Below are 24,149 nucleotides of genomic sequence, written 5' to 3'. Positions count from 1 at the left end.
GTTGGTTATGCGGCGAACTAGACCCCATCATCGGTGCCAGCGAGCCACTGGAATGTTGCGGCCTCTTGAAAAGTGCGCCACTGCTCCCGTCATTTCTTCTTTTTTTGTTGTTCTCGCTGTGCGCGACACCACCTAGGGACGACGAAGAGAAGCTAGCAGTTATAAATAGTAGTATTCACACTTACTACTATTTGAAAACGTGTTTAAGCTTGAGAAGACAAAATTTAGATATAAATTTCATTCATTGGAAGATGAGAAGTTTTGTAGTATATTGTCTGCAAGCACACAACAAACGAAGGAAGTAAACTTCCGGGGAGTTCACCGCTTGCCGATTGGCTGCTCTCACCGCGCCGTTCTGAGAAATTTTCCATACTGCCACTTTGTGACGTTGCAGCAACCGAACAGAACGCGTATCGAACCAAGCTCTCCGGTCGTGCCCCTGGGGCCCTATACCGTAAAACTATTCAATATGTTTTTATTTCAATATCTTGACGTCAAATTTGCGTAACCGCCGACGCAAGCATTGGGCGGTGACCCACAGGATTGTCTGAACAGACCTATCAAACGCTCTCCTCGTTCATTGGATGTCACGTTTGTTTGCTTTAAAAACGAATAACATTGCCTACAGTGAGCGGCTTATATAATTGGCTGACAAGAGGCGAGCAGCATGCCCAACTGGAGAGGGATCCGATGGGGCCGAGTCAGTGCACTTAAAATTGATAAACGGATGAGGAGGAGGGTGCTGGCGTCTGCGACTGGTCCGGTTTCCCTCACCTGGCTTGAGGTGGCTGGTCGTAAATTGTGGCGGCATGATACGGAAGGTTAAGAATGCCGCTAAAACGGATCCTCAGCAAAGAAGAGTTGGCAGAGCGAGGTTGTGTACGTGCTGAACGTGCTCGAAAGTGTTACACGGCCATGCAAAGAGGTTTATTGTACGCAAATAAACCCATGCTCGCTGGAAGGTGCGAGTAGCGAGTACCTGAGCTATCGGCGGCAGCCATCTTTTGTTCCTTTCGGAACGGGGCAGCCTGCGGCTATTCAGAAAAAAAAAAAATCAGTTTTGTTCGGCATATTAATGCATCTTTAACGCGTGCACGTGACTTTAATGATTTTAATGCGATGTTTTCACGGTAATGTGACGTCGCGGGACAGGCAGGTGAAGTGGGCGGAGCTCGAAAACTTTTAACCAATAGCCGAGGGCTAAAGGCTAAAAGGCGTCGAATCAGAAATACCATTTTTTTTCGTTCGTTTCAATGATGCATAATCACTGTGTACGCGTCCTATCATGTGGTCAGCTATCGCAGTTTCCATGATGTGGCGTGACACACAGGCGAAGTGGGGGTGGTTTTAAAAACGTTTTCGACCAATCGCCCAGGGCTGATTGCAGAATTTGTATAGAAAAGATTGGAATAGCTTTACGTTATAGCGCCCCTGATTTCCACAATTTCCTCAGTTTATACGAGTGTTGTGCCCTTGTTGATGTGCTTGAACTCCTGGCTGAAGTTGGTTACCATCACTCACTTGCCTTCCGTGCGGTTAAGCGATCCCTCTTGCGACGCAAATTTCGAAGTCGAGCAGTAGACTTTGGTCACCGTCCATGACGCCTCCTACGTCTGCGGGTGATTCGATGCCATAGAAAATGACAATGCTGGAGAAAGGTGGGATGCTGACTTCGTCCTCTAGTACAATCAAGGCACGCGGACTGGAAGGTTTCTCCGTCGGTTGACTTGGCCGCAGCGACGACACATCTACTACAACGCTGAACGCCTGTCTGCATTTTTACCGCAGATTCCCCTGTCCCAGAAGCTGCAAGTTGTGCCCCCCACCAGTTCGTTCTGCAAGCGTGTCCGGAGCGTGGCGTGACGTCACGTGGCGGACAAGGCAGCGATTTTCGTGGTAAAGCACGACTGTTAGCTGAGCCAATCAAGTGCGGCATCGGCGGCGACGTCACAGCGCCAAAGCTTCATAAACGAGTGCTTCGCGGGAGTTCGATTCACTTGGCAGCAGCGACGACACATCTACTACAACGCTGAACGCCTGTCTGCATTTTTACCGCAGGTTGGTGTTTTAAGGTACTATTGTACTAATACTATTGCATACAATTTACCGTCGCTGCTGCCGGGTTTCATTGTTTTGTTTTATTTGCTTTTCTTTGCTTTGTTCTTTGCTTTGTGGAGTGCATATTTTGTGTTGATAAGGTATGGCTAAGGAAATAGCTAAACTAAAAGAAGAAATGAAAGCTGAACTCACCCAAGTAAAACAGGAAATTAGGGATCAACTAAAACAATATCGTGAGGCATTGGAAAGGGACATGCGCAATGAGATTCGAGAAATGAAAATAGAGCACAAAAATCGAATTCAGAGCATTGAGTTTGGTCACGCCTCAGTTGAAGAACTGAAGACAAGACTGAATGCTCAAGAAACTGCAAGACGAAAACTAGAAAATGAAAATATGGTGCTTCAAGAAAAATGCAACGCCCTCGAACGCAGGGCCCGAGAACTTGAAAAACGCTTTGTGCACTCGGAACAGTACTCGAGAAACAAAAATCTCGAAATACAAGGCGTCGTCAAAAAAGATAATGAGAATGTGCTGGACACCGTTCAGATGATCGGGAAAGTTATCGAAGAAGAAATTGTCGAGACTGACATTGAAATATGTCACCGTGTACCCACCCGAGACCCAGAAAACTCGAATATCATTGTGCAGTTTAAATCCAGGACCAAGCGCGATGCTGTGCTTAACAAGGCAAAGAGGGCACGTCTTTCTAACAAGGATATTGGAAATGATAACACTCGCAAAATTTACGTGAACGAGCACCTATGCCCTACCCTAAAGCAACTACTTGGAATCGCTATCGGTAGAAAACGTGAGCATGGATGGAAGTCCGTCTGGTCGTATAATGGCAGGATATTCGCGAGGCAGTCGGACGACACACCCATTGTAAGAATACAGCATCACGAAGACATTTTGAAGGTATGCTAAATGTTGTGTTAAATCTTGTACTTTCTGTTCAAAATGGAATATCTTGAATTTTCGCTACCACAAGACGTTCATCTACAAGATACCAAGCTTATCGCTGTTTTGCATTTCAATTCCCGTTCCGCTATTCACAAAAGTGACAGTATCTCTTGTCTTCTCAACCAATTTTCTTTCCAGTTCGACGTCATCAAGATTTCTGAAACTTGGTTTCAAAATAGCTACGATGTCGTCGGCCTGGATGGATATACTCCTTTTTACTTAAACTGTCAGAATAGGCGAGGGGGTGGCGTTGCCCTTTATACTAAAAATAATTAGTATTACGAACTGATTCCAGAGTTCACATTCATAAGTCTTGACTGCGAGATGTTAACTGTCAAGGACAAGAAAAGGGTCTTATCAGTAATATACCGCCCTCCGAGCGGAAGTATTGAGAATTTCATTGATTGTTTTGGTAAGCTACTGGAGTTCTGTTCATTTAATAATGTTCATTTTGTCTGTGGAGGCGACTTCAACATAAATATTTTAGATAAAAATAAGCATGTGCAGGATTTAAACAATCTACTACTATCATTTGGCTTTACCAATCTGATCACTACACCAACGAGGGTTACTCAATCTACCTCATCTGCCCTCGACCTTCTTATTACAAATATAGAAACCTCAGTCTGCACCGCGGGTACACTTTCTAATGATATTAGTGATCACTGCCCAGTCTTTATAGTGTACGCATTAGATAACAGTATCAAACAAAACATTGAATTACTTACCTACCAACACATTTCTAACGAAGCACTGGATTTATTCAGTCTAGCTGTAGGTACGCAAAACTGGGATTCCGTGTTAACAGAAAAAAATGTTAACAAAGCGTATAACAAGTTTCTTGAACTATTTGTGCGCATCTATACTGCGCATTTCCCCTTCAAGCAAGTTAGGAAATCAAAAACGATACGAAAACCGTGGATTATGAGTGAGCACATCAAAATGATAAAAAAGAAGAACCGCCTTTATCATGCGTTCGTGCACTCCAGACCAGAAATTAAACTTAAGGAATTCAAATCCGAAAGAAATAAACTGAATAAAATACTAAGACAGGCAAAATAGATTACTATCAACGTCTGTTTTTTGAAATCGACAAGAAACGTCCGGATGCGGTTTGGAAAATAATAAATAACGTTTTAGGTCGTCAAACTAAAAGTAGTGCACCCAAGTCGATAAGCTACGCAAATTGCGAATTGATCGGTAAAGCACTGGCAGACCATTTCAATACTCATTTTGTGAATGCAAGCGTTACGCACACCCATGACTCCCAAGTCATGCATTCACTAGATAAATGTGTTTCAGAAACTATATTTATGGAGCCAACTGACGAACATGAGGTGTTTACAACAATAAAAAATCCTAATAACAGCAATGCATTGGATATTGACAATTTGCAAATTAAGCCAATAAAGTATGTCTTACATCACTTACCATTTATCCGCACGTTGGTTCATATATTCAATCTAGCCATAGAATCGGCGACTTTCCCAGACGGCATGAAACGAGCTAAAGTATCTGTGCTATACAAACATGGCGATATAAATAACGTTTCTAATTATAGACCAATATCAGTCCTACCAATTTTTTCCAAAGTGCTAGAAAAAATTATTGCTACACGCCTAACAAAGTTTCTAGACAGATATGATGTAGTAACAAACTCACAGTTTGGTTTTAGAAAAGGTAGATCTACGGAAGCCGCCCTTTTATCCTTGAAAGAAAGTATTGTGCAAAGCATAGACAACGGAGAATTCGCCCTCGGGCTCTTCATCGATTTTAGCAAGGCATTTGATTCCATCAGTCATGACATTCTTAAATACAAACTATCAATATATGGAGTACGCAGACATCCACTCACTTTAATGGAATCATATCTCAGAAATAGAACTCAGTGTGTATGTATTAACAACGTCCTATCTTCTTTCTTGACACTTAAAAATGGAGTGCCGCAAGGGAGTGTTTTGGGCCCTCTATTATTTAACTTATATATTAATGACTTAGTAAATATAGATCCTACAGTTGATTTCTTTATATATGCGGATGATAGCACTATACTCTTCTGTGGAAAAGACGCAAACGAACTAATTATCAGGTGTAATGCATTGCTAATGAAACTATCTGATTGGTCACATTCAAATGTGATCAGAATTAATCCCACTAAAACGAAAGCTATTCTTTTCAGAGCCAGAAACAAACCTTTTCAGTTGGAACATTCAATCACTTATTTAGGCAAACACATAGAACTAGTTAATGAACACAAAATACTTGGAGTAATATTTTCATGTCATTTGAGTTGGGATGCTCATTTTAATAACCTTCGAAACAAGTTTTCTGCAGTCGCCGGTGTATTATCTCGCTGTAGAGCTTACATGCCGACAAAAGCCAAGCTACAAATTTATCATGCATTGTTCACCTCGCAATTTCATTATTGCAGTTTAGTATGGGCAACGACAACACGAACTAACATAAATAAAATAGTTACATTACAAAAGGCACTTTTCCGACACATTGCTAATATTGAAGCCCGATCAACAACAAAAACATTATCACAGACATACCAAATCATATGGGTAGATCGGTACTACGAATATCGTCTTTTACAAATATTTTATTTTGCAAGGAAAGAATGGAGAGATTTTCTTACATCACTAGCGACCTTAAAGCACCATGGCATAACTGTGCATTTCAGAAATCCTGAACCTTGGCTTGTACCGCGCTTTCGCACCGAGTATAAGTTACAATCTATTAAACACAATTTGCCGAAAATTCTAAATAGTCATGTTTACGCTAATAAATTCTCTCGTAAAGAGTTGAAGATGTATTTCGTTAACCTATAACATATATATTCATGTATAACGATGCATATAAATGACCATGTTTTTTTTTTGCCTTTTTGTTTTATTTGTACAAAAATGTCTTGTTGTTTCTTACATATCCTTTCATAAGCATGTATCTGAGTTTTCAATTTTATGTTTAGTAAACTTCTGCTTAAGTTTTTTTGTACCAAAAAGGTTATGTTATCGCGCTGCCATGTATAACGCCTCCTGGGTCCAGTCAAGCTGCTGACGGCAGCTTTTAGCCCGGGAGGACGTTTCTAGTCTGTACTAGAAGAAGAATAAAACTTGAACTTGAACTTGTATCGCTTGGTCAGTGGACAGCGTTATCGACTCCGATCTCAGGTCGATGATGGCGCCGTGTTGCTTGATGAAGTCCAAGCAGATAATTATGTCTCACGAGCACTGTCGGATGACAACAAGCGTTGAAGGATAGGTCCGTTCATGAGCTATGATTCTTGCTCTGCAGATTCCCGTCGGAATTATGAGGTGCCCTCCCGCTGTCCGAATTTGAGGGCCATCCCATGCAGTCTCGACGTTCTTCAGCTTGACGGTGAATGATGTACTGATGGCAGAGTAGTGGGCTCCCGTGTCTACTAAGGCGGTGACTGCGTGACCGTCAAGGAGCTCATCGACGTCGGTTGTTCTTTGTTTTGCGTTGCAGCTAGGTCTTCGCGTAGTATCACGGCTGCGTCGTGTTGCCGTGTGGCTGGTGCGTCACGTCGTCAGGTCATTGGCTGGTGCACTCTTTGCTTCCAGGCTTGGTCGGGATGATGGCATGTCGTTATTTTGTCGTCGAGATAGTCTCTTCGGCATCTTCGTCGGCGGTGGAGGATCTTCGTCAGTTCGACGAACAGCAACTGCATCACCATCGGTTGTTGCTTTTGGTTTTCCGTATATGGGCTGACGGACCGGCCCCATGCTGGGCTAGTGTTTCGTCGGCGCTGCGGGGACAGGTAGCTGCCTGGTGACGGCGAACGGGATGGCCGTCGAGGGCTCCACTGACTAGCGGCGAGGTAGTTGGCGATATCACGAGGGCGTTCACCTTGCTGCGGGCGCGGAGCATCGGCGGCGAACCCTCGCAGTCCCCTGTCGCGGTAAGGACATAGGCGGTAGATGTACCCGGCTTCTCCTCAGTGATGGCAGAGCGGGCGATGGTCAGGGACGCGCCAAATTTGCATCTTTGCGTAGCTGCGCTGGGCGGTGGGTGGGCGTGCTGGCGGCGGCGGTGGTGGACGACGGAAGTGCAGCGTTAGAGGGCACTCGTGCCATCGAGGAGGGGCACCTTGATGGCGGGCGATGGCGGCGTAGGCCATCGCTTCTGGCTGAAGCTGTAGTGATCGTGGTTGTACCTCAGGAACTCCAAGCGATCGATGAACCTCTTCTTTGACGACGTCTGTGATTGAGGCCACTTGACGCTGCGACCTTGAATGCAACTTGTGCAGCTCGTCCTGTGCGACCGCTCTGATAGTCTCGAGTAGATCTTTCCTTGCTAGTGATTGAAGTCCGGCGTAGTTTGTAGAGTTCGTGCGGCGCTTGAATGGCCGGTTTCGCACTTCGAGTGTCTTCTCGATGCTGGTGGATTCGCGAAGAAACTCGTCGACGGCCTTCGGTGGGCCTGGTATCATTCTGTCGAAATGTTCCTCCTTCACACCACACATGAGTAGGCGGACCTTCTTCTCTTCAGAAATTACCGGGTTGGCATAGCGGAGTAGATGGCTGATCTCCTCCGTGAAGATCGCGATGGTCTCATTAGGCAGCTGCACTCGAGTTTCTAGTGGGCCTTGGACTTGTTCTCGCCCTACGACGCTTGTTAATGTCAGTGGGAAGCCGCTTCGGAACAGTTTCCACGTCGTTAAGGTGGCTTTCGCTTCCGTAACCAGGCGGCCTCTTCCAATGTGCAAAAGACGTGTCGCAGTTTGCCGTCGCTGTTCCAGCTTGTAAATGGAGCGACGCGCTCATATCTCGCAAGCCAGCTTTCTGGTTCCTCGTATGTTGAACTGCGGAACATCAGTGGCTCCCTGGGCTGCTGCAGCATGATGGGAGACGCTCGGGCTGCCATTGGGGTTGACTTGGCGACCGTCTTACTAGTCGTCTCGGGCAAAAGTCCGTGCTCCGGAGGCAGTCTTTACAGCCTGCGGCTACATCCCTAGTTCTTGGCGACGTTGGCGTTGTTTTCCGCGTTCAGGCTTGGGTCACGGCTTTGTGCGGGCGTCCGGTACATGAACGCAAAACACCTCCACCAGATGCTACGTGGTATTGACGGTGAAGAACACAGTAGCAGTACTGTGAAGGACGAAAGTAACTTTTATTGAGTGAACCTGTGGCAACAAGAAGAGGCTACACTTAAAGCGCAAGGATATCGGCGAACAAAGTCGGCGATCGTCGAAATTTGACCACCGGGTCAAGCGCGTTGGCGTTTGCCCATCAGTAATCAAAGTTTCTACTGTAAGCGGGGTTGCCCGCGTGTCTTCCAGAATGTTCAATACCATTCGCGTCGCACACACAGGAAATCAGATTGCATAAGGCTCTGTGACAACAGAGAGGAAAAAGAGCCATCGATAACAATCGAGAAACTTCCGCTACGTGTGGGTGCGTCCCGCGCTGAGCAATACCATGTGTTAGGCCGTGAAAATCGGTCACCGGAAAAAGACAAAGTACACGACAAAATTTACCCCTACTCTATGTCGTAATTTTGACGACTCCGTTCATCGATTGACAGTGTCATCGATTTTGTGTCATCTGTAGGACAGCAAAAATTTTCGAGGCGATCATCAGTAGCACTCTTGACATGATAGGCGCTTACGACAACGTTTCCCATCAAACGTGCTGATGCACGTTTGACAATTAAACTGGGAGGGCGAGTATATCGACTTATCAGAAACTACTTGACACGAAGGACTTTGTTTGTACGTAAGCGAGATGGTCGGACTACCGACCACTACACATGCCAAGGCGTTCCCCAAAGCGCTGTTCTAAGCCCTCTTCTTTTCAACCTCGCGCTTCTTTGGCTGCCCGAATCCCTACTGGAAACAGTGAGTGTCTGAATCCACGCCGACGACATCTGCATCTGAAAATTAGTGGTCACTTGCCTGCACGTTCGCACAAGGCTACAGAAAGCAGCAACACACGCATCTGACTATCTTCCTACACAAGGCCTTACCATCTCGACAGAAAAATGTGCGTTAGTCGCTTTTACGCGAAAAGCGATGTCTCGTTATCCAGTATGCATCAATGGCCAGCATATCACCTACGAGAGACATCATTGATTTTTGTGTGTCATTCTTGACTGGATCATCTCCTGGAGCGCTCCAGTTGCCACTTGAAGAAGAAACTCTTGTCTATTGTTGACGTCTTCAAGTCCATCACCGGCGAAAGAGGGGGATTGTCAGTGACCTCCACGCTACAGTTGCACCGAACACTTTTTTATCGAATTCCTCCGCTGTAGCATTCCCGTGCTTGCTAAAACATGCAAGTCAAATCTTCGGGAGCTTCAGAGCGTGCAAGCATAGGCACTACGCATGTGCCTATGCCTTCCGCGGAGCGCCTTAACAGCAGGAGCCGTTGTAATGGCTCAATACCATCCAAACACCACTTACATTAGCGCCGACACGTTTAGGGCCCATATTCGTCATCTTTCACGAATGCAATCAAGCTCTCTTCCCTGCCCGCCAGAACGACGACTACAGGCGTCATTCTCCAACATGGTCAGCATCCATCGTGCCTCTCTACCACCTGGCTTCACACCCTAAGCACGTTCAACCTCAGCTTTGTGTTGTTTAAAACAACCTCAAATGCGTCTCACGGTTCCAGGGATACGAAAACAGACTGACCTACATACCTTGGATTTCAAGCAAGCAGCTCTGGATTGTTTGCACACTTTCTACTTTGACCGAATCTACATATATAAGCCGGTGGCTCGTCCACTCAGACCAACTAGACCGGCGCAGTGTTTATACCATCACGATAAATAAGCATCCGATACAGGATTTCTCACGTGAAAACGTCGACCGGTTCAGAGCTTGTTGCCCTACGAGGTGTCGTTGACTATATTACCAAGACACCGAATATTCGGTGGGCAATATTCTGCGGCTCGAAGGCGGCGTTACAATGTCATTTTTCAGCTCTTACTCCCGGGTCCTACAACTCGTGTCGGAGATACGAGAAATCAACTATCAAATGATCGCGAAAGATCGCGAAAGCACACGACGTCGTGTTTCAGTGTTTACCGGGCCATTGCGGTATCTCCGGCAACGACCTCGCTGAAGAAGCGGTTAGAAAAGCACACGGAGGAGCAACCCTTGTTTCTTTACCTTTAACGGGGACTGGAGTGACGCCTGTCCCCTGCGAAAGATGCCGAGGGTGGGTGGGGCTATAATAATTTATGTACAACCAAAATATGAAGGCTCACTATGCTTCAACAAGACACTTCCTCACCAGCACAGCAATTGGCCTCCCTGGTGTAGTTCTCGGCCACTCCCTCCCGAATAACTCACTCAATTACCCATTGGCCCTTAATCCCCAGCAACTGTGGAGCACCTGTGCAAGGCGGAGGTCCGACCTATAAAGCAGCAGAAGGTGCTAATAATCTCTGGGTCCGGACAGGCCGCCAATGGAAAGTGACCCTTGCAACGTTTAACACACGAACCCGCTCGAGTGAGGCTAGCTTAGCATGACTCTGAGGAACTATCAGACATTGTTTGGGATATCACCGGCCTTAGTGAGATTAAAACTGGTGAGACTTATACATTGCGGAATGGGCGTCTTGCGCTGGAGTTTGAGGTATAGTAGCGGCGCCTGGTGGCGGCGCGGGAAACGACATCTGGGTCGTACCAGCTTGGGTCGTATTGAGCCCTGGCTGTGGCGAAGCACGTTTCTAGGCCGAGTTTTGCGTCGATTCGCACTTTTTTCTGCCCTGTTGCGAGTGCGAAAAGGCTCGTCACTTCTGACAGACCACGTCGACCACGCTGCGAGCTGGTCGCAGCCTATAGTTTAACGAAAACGGACTCTCCGTGTGCCGTGGGACGTAATGCTGGAAGCAGAAGGAATAGGCGACGCCGATCCGGAGGGACCTAGCTCAGCATCGAAAAAGCGTCACCGTCGATACTGCTGTGTCGTGGGCTCCCATGAACAAGAAGGCCTGAATCCCAACATCCGATTCTATCGTTTCCCTTCAAGGCCTCACAAAGCGGAGCGTCGGGCGCGCTGTATAACTGCAGTTCGTCGCGCTGGGTAAGCGAAACATCGCGTCATGCTGACTGCTTCACCTGTCTTGAAGCTTGCTTGATTATAGATCTGCGTTCTAAAATTCGGTATTTTGCACCTACAGTCCCGACGGCAGACCGACATAGCAGCAGGCATGGCTGGTGATTCACGATTCGAAACCCGGCCACAGCGACAATTAACAATTCGACCGGTGCGAAGTGGTGAAGTGCCCAGGTGTGTGCAAATGACCACAAATGGCCGGGTTGATTCGGTGATAATTCACTACCCCACTACGAGCAGCACAGGTTAGAGAGTTAAATGTGCTCATACTTGACCTCAAGCCAGCATGTTGAGGCAGCGCAGCAAGATAGTCTTGATTACAGCAGATCGATTTTCGAGCGTTGTCATTAAAAGCTACATCAAGCGAGCAGCGCACGAGCTCATATGCATTGCATCAGTCATTACTAGTTACTGAAAGGGACAGATGGCCGCTACTACAACGCAGGCCTAACTACTTGTTTAGCGGCATGCAGTCAACAAAGATTGCAGGAGAACCGCCGTTTCGCGGCATGTCGAAAGACCGCTGCCGTCGCGGCGCGTACGATCGTGCGCTCGAGCAGTTCGTACATCGCGGCATGCTGAAAGACCGCTGCCGTCGCGGCGCGTACCGTCGTGTGCTCGAGCAGTTCCGTACACATGATGTCTGCTTATCGCTGCTGTGGACTCATTTATAGCAAGCATTTCCTCGCGTTTGTGCGCCTGAATCTAGCAGCGTGCAAACCTTACCTGAAGTTCCACTTCGTGCGCGACTCGCTTCACTTGCGATTGACACCGCGCTAAAACTTCGCCGCTTAATTCTTGAACGGCATACACGTATTCGGCACTGCATAATTTCTTGCCTTTACGCTGCGTGCCACTCCTGAAAAAATCTTCGGCGCCTGATATTCGCTGCAGACCGTGATACAACACAACCGAAAGTGGCGGGTCCATATTGTAAACGTGCTTTCTGAAGCAGACGACCGAGCTTGGTACGACCCATTTTAGGACAGAGGGCGCTTTTTAGCACCCTTTTCGCAGCGCCCCCTGGGCAATGCAAGAGCCCCATAACGGATATGTCCCCTGCTATATAGGTCTCCTAGGCAAGAAGCAATACGGGGTAGGATTCTCAATCTATAAGAACGTAGCGGGCTACATTGACGAATTATACAGCATTAATGAGAGAGTAGCTGCATTCGTAATAAAAAAAAATAAGAGGTATAGAATAAAGGTAATACTAGCCTACGCTCCAACATCCAGTCACCATGATGAGGAAGTAGATCAGTTTTACGAAGATGTATTAGCGATGAGAAAAGTGCAAACTCAGTATACTGTAGCAATGGGCGATTTCAATGAATGAAAGCTAATGAATGAAAGCGTAACTAGGCTGCATTCCGAGGCAGCAATAGAAGTGGGAGGCAAGGCACCAAGTCAACCAGTAGGCAAGCTCTCCCAAGTAACAAAGGACCTAATAAAGAAACGACAAAGAATGAATGGGTTGAACTCAAGAGCTAAGAAAGAATTCGCGGAACTGTCCAAATTGATCAGCAAGGCGAAAATAAGTCATACTCTAAACAATAAGGTCCGAAAGACTAAAGAAGCCGTAAAAATGGACGCAGCCTGAAATGAGGGAGAAAGAAACTTGGCATAGGACAAACCAAGATGTATGCACTGAAAAATAAGCAGGGGTAATATCACCAGCAATCTCGAAGGTACAGTAAAATAAGCGGAAAATTCTATACTGACCTGTACCATACCCAGAGGAGTTAGGATGCCTCCATTAGAAACAGTAATGAAGAGGATACAAAACGTGCTCCTATACCTAGGGATGAGGTGAGAAGGGCCTTGCAAGACATGAAACGAGGAAGATTGGTAGGAGAAGTTAGAGTAACAGTCGGTTTAATAAAAGGTTGAGGAGACAGAATGCTTGGAAAAGTGGGAGCTCTTTATACGAAGTGTCTATCGACTGCAAGGATCCCAGAAACTGGAAGAATGCAAGCATTACACTAATCCACAAAAAGAGACACTTTAAGGAATTGAAAAATAATAGGCGCATTAGGCTACTCGCAGTCCTATATAAAATACTTACCAAAATAATCTCCAATAGAACAAGGGCAAGACGGGACTTTTCTCAATCAAGGGAACAGGCTGGCTTCAGGAAGGAATACTCTGCAATGGACCACATCCATGTCATTATTCAGGTTATCGAGAAATCAGCATAGTTCAATAAGCCCCTCTATGAAGCTTTCACGAATTACGAAAGTGCACTTGATTCAGTAGAGATGTCATAGGGGAAATACGTAATCATGGAGTACAGAACGCTTACGTTAATACCTTTCAAAATATCTACAGAGGTTCTACAGCTACCTTATTTCTCCACAAGAAAAGCGGGAAGATACCTATAAAGAAAGCATCAGACAGAGAGGCACAATCTCTCCAATGCTATTCACTGCGTGCTTGGAAGAAATATTCAAGCTATTAAACTGGGAAGTCTTAGGAGCAAGGATTGACGGCAAATTTTTCAACAACCTATGGTTTGCTGACGACATTATTCTATTCAGCAACACTGCAGATGAGTTGCAACAAATGTTTGAGGACCTTAACAGAGAGAGTGTAAGAGTGTAAGAGTGGAGTAAGAGTAAATTATGAATAGCCGGGCAGAGAAACAACAGTTCAGGATCCGCAGTCAGCCTCTAGAGTCTGTGAAGGGGTGCGTTTACCTAGGTGAATTATCACAGTTAATCCTGATCCTGAGAAAGAACTTCATAGAAGAGTAAAAATGGGTTGGATCGCATACGGCAGACATTGTCCACTCCTGACTGGAAACTTACCATTATCACTGAAAAGGAAGGCATAAAATCAGTGCATTTTACCGGTGCTGACATATGGGGCAGAGACCTGAAGACTGAGAAAGAAGCTTGAGTACAAGTTAAGGACCACGCAAAGAGCGATGGAACGAAGATTGCTATGCGAAATGTTAAGAGACAGAAAGAGAGCGGTTCAGGTCAGAAAGCAAACGGGTATCGATTATATTCTAATTGACATCAAGAGAAAAGAAATGGAGCTGGGCAGGTCATGTAATGCGCCGATTACATAACCGTTGGCCCATTAGAGTTACAGAATGGGTACCAAGAGAAGGGAAACGCAGTCGAGGACGGCGGAAGACTAGTTGGAGCGATGAAATCAGGAAATTCGCGGGCGCAAGCTGGAATTGATTGGGGCAGGACAGCGGTAATCGGAGATCGCAGGGAGAGGCCTTCGTCCTGCAGTTGACATAAAATGGCTGACGATGATGATGGTAATCGCGGCCTGACGCAGCCCAACACTTAAGCGAGCTAGCGCACCGTATGACATTGTTGAAATGGCACGGACCAGAATTCAACCAACATCGATTGCATACGCTCGACCCATATATGCAACTGTGGCTGGTATCTGGGCTTCCACGAAATTAGGAAATAATAATCTGCCGCTTAGGCTTGGGCGTCGCATTCACCAATGCATATATGTGTTTGAGGAAAATGGCTGATAGCGCCAAGTGCAATGCCTGTGGTGTCGAGGAGACACCGCAAGCAACTCCTAGGATACTGGCGATCCTTTGAAAATGAAGGAAATTACATCTGCAGAGCACTCAATCCGTTTGAAAACTGTTCACCTTGAGCCGGATTTTGGGACCATGGCCTCGCATATCGCAGCTACAAAAGGCCACGAAAGCCCTGCTGCGATATTAAAAATTTACCGGAATCACTCATCGTCTGTGATCCGGAGTGAGTGACCGATCGATATCCCCAGTGTCGTTTCTCTTCTTCTTTTAATCTTTCCCTCGTCTTTCTCCTTCCGTAGTGTAGGGTAGCCAATCAGGCTCAGTTCTGGTTAACCTCCCTGCCTTTCATTTATAATCTGCTCTCTCTCGCTCTCTGAGGACCAGTGGAATGTAGGCTTTTTTTTTAGTCGCGATGCAGCATGTCAGTAAGCGGCTGAAGAAGTTGCGCAGAGGATGGTATACCGCACGACTGAAAATTTGAGGCCCCAGTCTCGAGCAGCTTTCAGAAGGAGGTGGTAGAGGGTGTTGCGACTGAGGGCTCGAAGACGTCGCATCCTCTTTCCTTATAGATGGGTAAGTGAACGTGAGGCTGGGTCTCATATTCAGGACGTTAGACAAACAGGTATATATTTACAAACATACAAGAAGATGCAAAGTAAAATAAAAAAGTTGATGAAGTGGTAGCCACCGCTCACTCCCGCCGTCCGTAGCTTCTTTTATGCCTTGCGCCAATATTGTTTAGTCACTTTATTCTTTATTCTTTATTCAAAATACTCACAGGCTCCAAATAGGAGTATTGTGTGAGGGGGGCATGTAAAGAAAATGAAGGATACAAGAAGCAGGTCATGCATCATTATACAATGGATAACAGTTTCACAGGACGCAGAGAACTAATGAGAAGTATAAAGTTACAAATATAAGGTCAGAAAAATATTGCATAGTATATGCAACCTATGAAGGAACATTGAAATGGCGGCTAAAAGGGTGCCTAACGAAGTACAAGGCAGTGAATAAAACAGTCAAGAAAACCAGAGCAGTACTTGGTCTTTGAAGGCTGCAGAGGCATGGAAGGCAATGATGCGATCAGGAAGATCATTCTAGTAGCTTATGGCACGTGGAAGCGCTGATGAATTAAAAGCCGTGGTTCGGCCACATATGCGCCTAAAGCTGTGGCTATTACAAAGACGACGGGATGTACGATGTGGTTCGTAAGGGGAAGGGTAGTAGGATGCTGACTATGAATTATTTTGTGGAAGAGAAAGAGTAAAGCTACCTTCCTTCGCAGCTGTAGTGTTGGGAGTGATAGCGAGAATTTCAGGTTAGTAACGTTAGTTTGTCGGTCATATTTCCTGGTTATAAAACGTACCACACGGTTCTGAATTCTTAATTCTTTCGCCAATCCAGCGTCAGGAGGCCGATGACATTAGCTCCCACCAATCCAGTGTCAGGAAGTCGATGACATCAGGTCCCACCAATCCGGTGTGAGAAGGCTAATGACATCAGATCCCACCATACCGGAGGTATGTTGCCCTTTTCGCCGACTGCGACCGTACTCTGACAAGTGATGGCCGGATCATCGCCCTGAGCGCGTCTCCGGCTTGGACACCCAGTGTGTGCTGCTGACATGTGACAGCCGTACAATTGCTAACTGCTAAAACCTCTCCTGAAAGAGTTATTCCTGCGCTGGTCATATTTCATCCGCGTCGAGAACCATTTTGACGAGGCCGTCGGCGCGTGTCCCATAATCGTGCGAGCCGTGACCGAGGGGTGTCGCGGGGTGAACGACCGATCACAACAGCCGGTACACCGCCGGGAGAAAGGCTTGCAAGGGGGCAGCTCGCCAATGCTCCTTGAAGAGGCCTTGGCCGCTCAGCAGGCTCAGCTCCGGCTCTAATTCCCGGGTTCGCCGGGAGGATCCCGTCCAATAGCCATCTTGGAGGGAGGGTGGGCTGCAGGTCGTAGGCTCGGAACTGGAATATTAATGACCAAGTCTGCACGGCGCCCGAGCAGCGACAAGGCAAGCGCCCAAATCCCCTCCGCGATATGCGAGGTAATCCTCCCTCTCCCTTGATTAATCCCGAGGTCAGAACCAACGAGCGCCAGAAAGGCAGCCATAGAGGAGCACTGCTCAAACAAACCTAAGCAAATTAATTATAAAATAAAAGTTCCGACCCTAAACAATGTTCAAATGGTAGTGCGACTAACGCTGTGGTAAATTTCGTTTCTGTCGTGTCTCAAAGAAGGCGCAATTCATGCAGCTCTGAGGCAAACGATAAACAAATGGAGATCGTTTAAAAGATACATGTACAACCAATGATTAAAACCAACACACAAAAAAACGCTTCCCGTACCTACGCAGGTGTCTTTAATTCGCACAATAAAGTACTCATTAAATTACAGTAAAAGAAAAGAAGCATAAATTCAACCAATGGTCTGAGTTTGGTATGCGAGTTATATTCCTGCCATCAGTAGGAAAAGCTACGGATGAGCGTGTCCGCATTTCCGTTTTCCCTTCCCTTATTGTACTTCACCTCGAAATTATGTTGCTGTAGGGCAAGACTGCATTAGAGTAAGCGACCATTCTTCGGGGAAATATTACAGATCCATGACAATGGACAGTGATCCGTCTATATCACAAAGCGGGAGCCGGCTATGTAACATCGTAGCTACTGAATGGCCCACACAAGGCACGGACACTTTTTTCCGAAGGCTGTATGCCTGCTCGTGCGCAGTAAGCTTTCTACTAACAAAAAGCACCGGATGCGCTTGTCCACTTTCGTCCCGCTGACTCAGAACTGCCCCGAGACCCCTGCAACTCGCATCGCACTGCAGTGTGAATGGTAGCTTAAAATCTGGAGCTCAGAAATTGGGTTGAGAGATTTGGGGTTTCTTTAAAGCCAGGAAAGAACCCCCCTTCATCTCGTTCCGCTGTACCTTAGTCGGCTCTTCTTTCCTTAAGCTATTGGTTAAGGGACTGGCCACATTGGAATAGTAGGGGATATAATGCTGCTAGTATCCAGCGAGTCCGAGATAGGCGCGGATATCGGTTTTAGTAGTGGGTCGGGGATAGCTATCGATAGCGGCAAGCTTTATCTAATGAGGTTGCCAGTATCCTTACCCAATAAGATGCCCAAGGTACTCCACCTTCGATTTGCCGAACTGACAGTCGGCAAGTGGCCGCATCAAGTAATAGCGTCAAGACGTCTCCTAAGTGGCCCATGTGGTCTTCCCAACTGTCCGAGAATACCGCAATATCATCGAGATGTAGAGATGCGTAGTCCTTTGCCCCGGGGGCACACGATCCCCGAGTCGCTAGAAACAAAAGGTCGCGTCTTTGAGCCCAAAACTCATGACCATCGGTCGAAAAGTCCGTAAGGGTGAGACAAACGTGGCGTATTGACTGGCGTGTTTAGTCAAGGGTACCTGCCAGCAGCCGCTTGTCAGATCGGGTGTAGATAACGTACTGGGCTCGGCTAACTGTTTCCATTCTCTGTTCTAAGTTGGGAATTGGGTGCAGCTGGTCCCTTGTGATTTCCTATATTCTATGTAGGGCCTCGGCTGCTCTCTGAGTGCCTGACTAGTATGAGAGGCGAGGTAAAATCGCTCTCGGAAGGGACAATGACACCAATATCGAACATTCTTTGAATTTCGCGCGGGAGTATTTATTTTTGCTTGGCTGAAACTCGGTAAGGTCGGGAGCGAATTGGCTCATGGGTAATTAATTCAATGTTGTGATCCACTAAGTTGGTTTTCCCCGGCCTATCTACAAACGCCTCTGTGAATTCCACAAGGACCTTTTCAAGCTTCTGCCTTTGTTTTTCATTCAGATCGGAACTATCGGTGACCCTGTCTAGCAGGACGTAGAGTGTCTGTGGTTCCGACTCGGGTCCGGGCATAACGATGTCGGTCTCTATTTCTTCGGGGATATTCAACCCGAGTTGGGCCACTGCTGCTCGCTGACGCTAAGGCTTCATCAAATTTGAATGGTAAATTTTTACCTATTATCGCCTACCGGGAAGTTTGATCACATAGTTGGTATCTGACAGCTTCTGTAATACCATCGCAGAGCCCTGCCACTGAACGGCGAGCTTGGTAGCTTTAGATGGTGCTAAGAGCATTACCTGGTCTCCCTCCGAAAACAAACGTAGCCGAGCGTTTTTATTGTCCAGACGTTTCACCTTCAACTGCGCCGATGTCATGTTCGCCTCCACGAGTTCCTTGCAAGCGTGGAGTCTCTGGAGTAAGCCCAGCACGTACGCAACCACTGTGGGATCATCCCCCTTCCCTACGAAGATTCTCGCAGTATGCGAGGGAGTGACATCAATGACCTCCCGTAGACGAGTTCGGCGGGACTAAATCCAGTGGCCTCGTGTGGTACCGGCCTAAGCGCGAACATTGTGGCGGGCAAACATGCCTCCTAATCTCTTTTTGTTTCTTATAGCATAGTGCTCGTATGACTCTTTTTAGGACGGAATGCCATGCCTCGACAGAATTACTCGGGGGATGCCAAGGACGTTGCGGCGAGTGCGCTGGTAAATACACTGCCCTGATCGCTTTGTAACTCCGCCGGAAATCCCACTCGCGAGAGCAACACCTATTGGAGCCCATCAACAATGTTAGCCGAGATGAGTTCCTTCAAAGGGAGCGCCTCGGGGAACTTCGTGGCAGGGCATATCATGGTCAATATATAGCGGCTCCCGGATTTTCTTTTCGGCAGTGCACACACTAGGTCCAGGACCAGCGGGCGGAAAGGCTCCGCAACGAGCGGCATCAACTTTAAGGGTGCCTTCTGCTGGTTTTGTATTTTGCCGATTCTTTGGCAGACGTCACAAGATTTCACAAATTTCTCGACGTTCTTGAAACAATTCGGCCAATATTATTCCCCCAGTAGGCGAGCCTTCGTTGTCTTATTGCCGAGATGGCCCGCCCAACTATTCCCCTGACAAAGCTTAAGTATTTTCGCCCACTACCTTTGTGGGACTACAAGCTGGTCATAGTACACTCCCTTCGAATCCTTGTGCTGACGGTAGAAGATGCCTGCGCGACGGGGAAAACCACGTTTCTCTGTGTCTGGTCCTCCCCTTCCGTATGGTTTTATTCCCGAAGCGTTTCGTCTTCGGCTTGTTCTGACGCAATGACCTCCGGGCCCACTTTCGACAGTTATGGGAAGCCGTCCAAACAGGGAGGCACCAGAAAGGGTTCCGGTTCTTTGCTACCTTCTCTAGGGAGACGAACTATTCTTGTCCTCACCCGAAGCACCTCCTATACTTGTTGCAGTCCCTATTTGTTCGAGTGTCTGTGCCTCTTGGCTTTCTGAAACACGGAGCTGCGTTTCGATCCCTTTGGCCTTGGAACGGGTGAGAGCTTGTATTATGTATTCTCCAAAGCTCAGACCTCTTTCTTTCAATATATGCTATGAATGATTAGAAAAAAGGTAACCATACTGCTCTGGTAAGCTTTGCTACACGGCGGCTTCGGTTTCTAGCTTTCCGAATGCACCTTTAATAAGCACCCTTGCCACTGGCAGACATACGCACGTATCCTCTTGTGCTACTTGCCTAATTCATGCACATTCCCCCGTAAACCTGTCCGCGGGCACGTACGAGGTGTGGATTATGTCCACGGTAGCCGCTGAGTCACGGGGAACACGGTAGTTTTGGCCATTTATGGTGATGCCCCGCAAACAAGGCTCTAGCAGCCGCATGTTGTCGTCGTTATTTCTTAGCAACAAAAAAACTACCTTTTCCTTGCGGCAACCAATCGCCAAATGCCCGGTTTCGTGCAACTGAAAGCACACAATTGGTTTCTGTGCCTCTAACACTTCTGCTCCCCTATTTCCTTGCCTGAGCGCGCAGTGTTGGTCGACTCTTTGTGCTGATATATTTCATTCGCCCCTTTTTGTACCTGCCTGGCAAGATTGCTAGGTTCGAGGCACTTAGCAGTTTCTGGATATGTTTTCTTTGCTGCCCTCCCGCGTTCTTTCTCCTCTCCTTGTCTGAGACTGAATTATTCGGCAAGCTCCGCGGCGCGCTCTAGGTTCTTTTTCCCTGGTCGGTCGAATACCCCCAAGCGTGCCTCCTCATTCAGGCCAATCAAAAATTGTTCAATGCATATTAACTGGACAGCTTTGTCATGGTCTCCCAAAACGTCCATGCTCTTAACCCATTCCATCAGGTCGCACTTCATGCTGTAGGCGAAGTCGGTGAGCGACCCTTCGCTCCGTTTGACGTTATTTCTAAAACACCGGCGGAAGGCATCGTTGGAGAGTCGATACATTTTTAGCTGTGCGCTTTTTACTTTGTCATAATCAGCTGCCTCTTGTTTTGAGTGTCGAGCAAGCACTTCCGCTCTTTCACAAGGGAGAACGGTTAGTAGCACCTGAGTCCATGCCTCACGTGGCACTTTGCCTTCGCAGGTTCTTTCAATATTAACTAAAAAGAAACCGATGTCCACGCCAGTTTTAAGATGGGATACCAGGTCTTTTATTTTTGGCGGTTTCACTACTTGAGCATTGGATGCTGTGTTTTGAGAGGCCACTGTGTGGGCTGGCTGTGTATCCAAGCGCTTTCCTTCGAGTACACGTTCCTATTCCTGTTTCCGTCTCTGGCACTTGCGTTCCTCCTGCTTTTTCTATCTCTGGTACTCTTCCTTTTTGCGTTCGCGTTCATGCTGCTCTCGCTTTCTCTGGTCCTCTTCCTTTTTGCGTTCACGTTCATCCTGCTCTCGCTTTCTCTGGTCTTCTTCCTTTTTGCGTTCGCGTTCATCCTGCTCTCGCTTTCTCTGGTCCTCTTCCTTTTTGCGTTCACGTTCATGCTGCTCTCGCTCTCTCTAGTCTTCTTCCTTTTTGCATTCGCGTTCATCCTGCTCTCGCTTTCTCTGGTCCTCTTCCTTTTTGCGTTCACGTTCATCCTGCTCTCGCTTTCTCTGGTCTTCTAACTTTTTGCGTTCGCGTTCATCCTGCTCTCGCTTTCTCTGGTCTTCTTCCTTTTTGCGTTCGCGTTCATCCTGCTCTCGCTTTCTCTGGTCCTCTTCCTTTTTGCGTTCGCGTTCATCCTGCTCTCGCTTTCTCTGGTCCTCTTCGTTTTTGCGCTTGCGTTCATGCTGCTCTCGCTCTCTCTAGTCTTCTTCCTTTTTGCATTCGCGTTCATCGTGCTCTCGCTTTCTCTGGTCCTCTTCCTTTTTGCGTTCACGTTCATCCTGCTCTCGCTTTCTCTGGTCTTCTAACTTTTCGCGTTCGCGTTCATCCTGCTCTCGCTTTCTCTGGTCTTCTTCCTTTTTGCGTTCGCGTTCATCCTGCTCTCGCTTTCTCTGGTCCTCTTCCTTTTTGCGTTCGCGTTCATCCTGCTCTCGCTTTCTCTGGTCCTCTTCGTTTTTGCGCTTGCGTTCATCCTGCTCTCGCTTTCTCTGGTCCTCTTCCTTTTTGCGTTCGCGTTCATCCTGCTCTCGCTTTCTCTGGTCCTCTTTCTTTTTGCGTTCGCGTTCATCCTGCTCTCACTTTCTCTGGTCCTCTTCCTTTTTGCGTTCGCGTTCATCCTGCTCTCGCTTTCTCTGGTCCTCTTCCTTTTTGCGTTTGCGTTCATCCTGCTCTCGCTTTCTCTGGTGCTCTTCGTTTTTGCGTTCGCGTTCATCCTGCTCTCGCTTTCTCTGGTCTTCTTCCTTTTTGCGTTCGCGTTCATCCTGCTCTCGCTTTCTCTGGTCCTCTTCCTTTTTGCGTTCGCGTTCATCCTGCTCTCGCTTTCTCTGGTCCTCTTCATTTTTGCGCTTGCGTTCATCCTGCTCTCGCTTTCTGTGGTCCTCTTCCTTTTTGCGTTCGCGTTCATCCTGCTCTCGCTTTCTCTGGTCCTCTTTCTTTTTGCGTTCGTGTTCGCGATTACGTTCTCTCTGTCCCTGAATATCTCCCCAAGCCTCTATGATCTTCTCGTCATCTCTGCCACTTGCATCTGTAGCGTCGGTGACTTCCGCCATGTTTAGCTCTTTTCCACAATCAATCCCGAATTCCCGGCAAAGCGCGTTAAGGTGCGTTCTGCGCAACTTCTTTTTTATTTTTTTACTTACTTATTTATAGTGCCCTCAGAGTAATATACATTATAGAGGGGACAGGTTACATAATGGAGGTAAAAATCCTATACAGAAAAGGCACAATATAAGTAGCAATGAAAAGTTAAGCTTGCTCACTAATTTACACGTCATAAACAAAAAATAATAGCGGTAGTTCACCACAGAAATCTCTTGATACACTTTTCAATACACAAGTTGGGAATGAGAGGTCAGTACATACATAGTTATGTTGCAAATATGGTTTTTCTACAATAAAAAGTTACACGATGTATTGAACGCAAGTTTCATGATTTCAATGTAGATAACTCGCCACATTTAGTAGTTAACTCACCAAATTTAAATGTAGTTCACACGCAGCAAAGGGTGCTAAGAATAACTGGGTCCGAACAGGCCGCCATTGGAAACTGAACCTGGCAACGTTTAACACTAAAACGTTGTCTAGTGAGGCGAGCCTGGAAGTTCTATTGGAGGAATTAGAGCGCAGTAAATGCGATATAGTAGGGCTCAGTGAAGTTAGGAGGACAAAAGAAGCATATACAGTGCTAAAAAACGGGCACGTCCTGTGCTACCGGGGCTCAGCGGGGAGACGAGAACAAGGAGTCGGATTCCTGATTAATAAAGTTATAGCTGGTAACATACAGAAATTCTACAGCTTTAACGAGAGGGTGGCAGGTCTTGTTGTGAAACTTAATAAGAGGCACAAATTGAAGGTAGTACATGTTTACATCCAGTCATGATGACCAGGAAGTCCAAAGCTTCTATGAAGACGTGGAATCGGCGATGGGTAAAGTAAAAAAAAAAAAACTATACTGATGTGCAAATTCATTGCCAAGGTACGCAATAAGCAAGCTGTTGACAAGTCAGTGGGGGAATATGGCATTGGCTCTAGAAATAGCAGGGGAACGTTATTAGTAGAATTTGCAGAACAGGATAATATGCGGATAATAATTACCTTCTTCCGCAAGCGCGTTAGGCGAAAGTGGACGTGGAGGAGCCCAAATGGCGAGACTAGAAATGAAATACACTTCACACTCTGCGCTCACCCTGGCATCATACAAGATGTGGATGTGCTCGGGAAGGTGCGCTGCAGTGACCATACGATGGTAAGGACACAAATAAGCCTAGACTTGAGGAAGGAACGGAAGAAACTGCTACATTAGAAGCCAGTCAATGAGTTAGCGGTAAGACGGAAACGAGGAATTCCGGATCAAGCTACAGAACAGGTATTCGGCTTTAACTCAGGAAGAGGACCTTAGTGTTAAAGCAATGAACGACAATCTTATGGGCATCATTAAGGAGTGTGCAATAGAAGTCGGTGATAACTCCGTTAGACAGGATACCAGTAAGCTATCGCAAGAGACGAAAGATCTGATCAAGAAACGCCAATGTATGAGAGCCTCTAACCCTACAGCTAGAATAGAACTGGCAAAGCTTTCTAAGTTATTCGAAAAGCGTAAGA

The 24,149-nt window shown here is 46.9% G+C and overlaps 1 pseudogene; it reads right to left on the bottom strand.

Moving 5' to 3' along the window:
* Positions 1–21,262: 21,262 nt before the first annotated feature.
* LOC126523709 (uncharacterized) lies at positions 21,263–22,597 on the bottom strand (annotated as a pseudogene).
* Between the last annotated feature and the right edge of the window lie 1,552 nt (positions 22,598–24,149).

This window comes from Dermacentor andersoni, chromosome 6 (assembly GCF_023375885.2).
Source record: "Dermacentor andersoni chromosome 6, qqDerAnde1_hic_scaffold, whole genome shotgun sequence".
Lineage (NCBI taxonomy): Eukaryota > Metazoa > Arthropoda > Arachnida > Ixodida > Ixodidae > Dermacentor > Dermacentor andersoni.
This window is presented reverse-complemented; position numbering and strand designations above follow the sequence as displayed.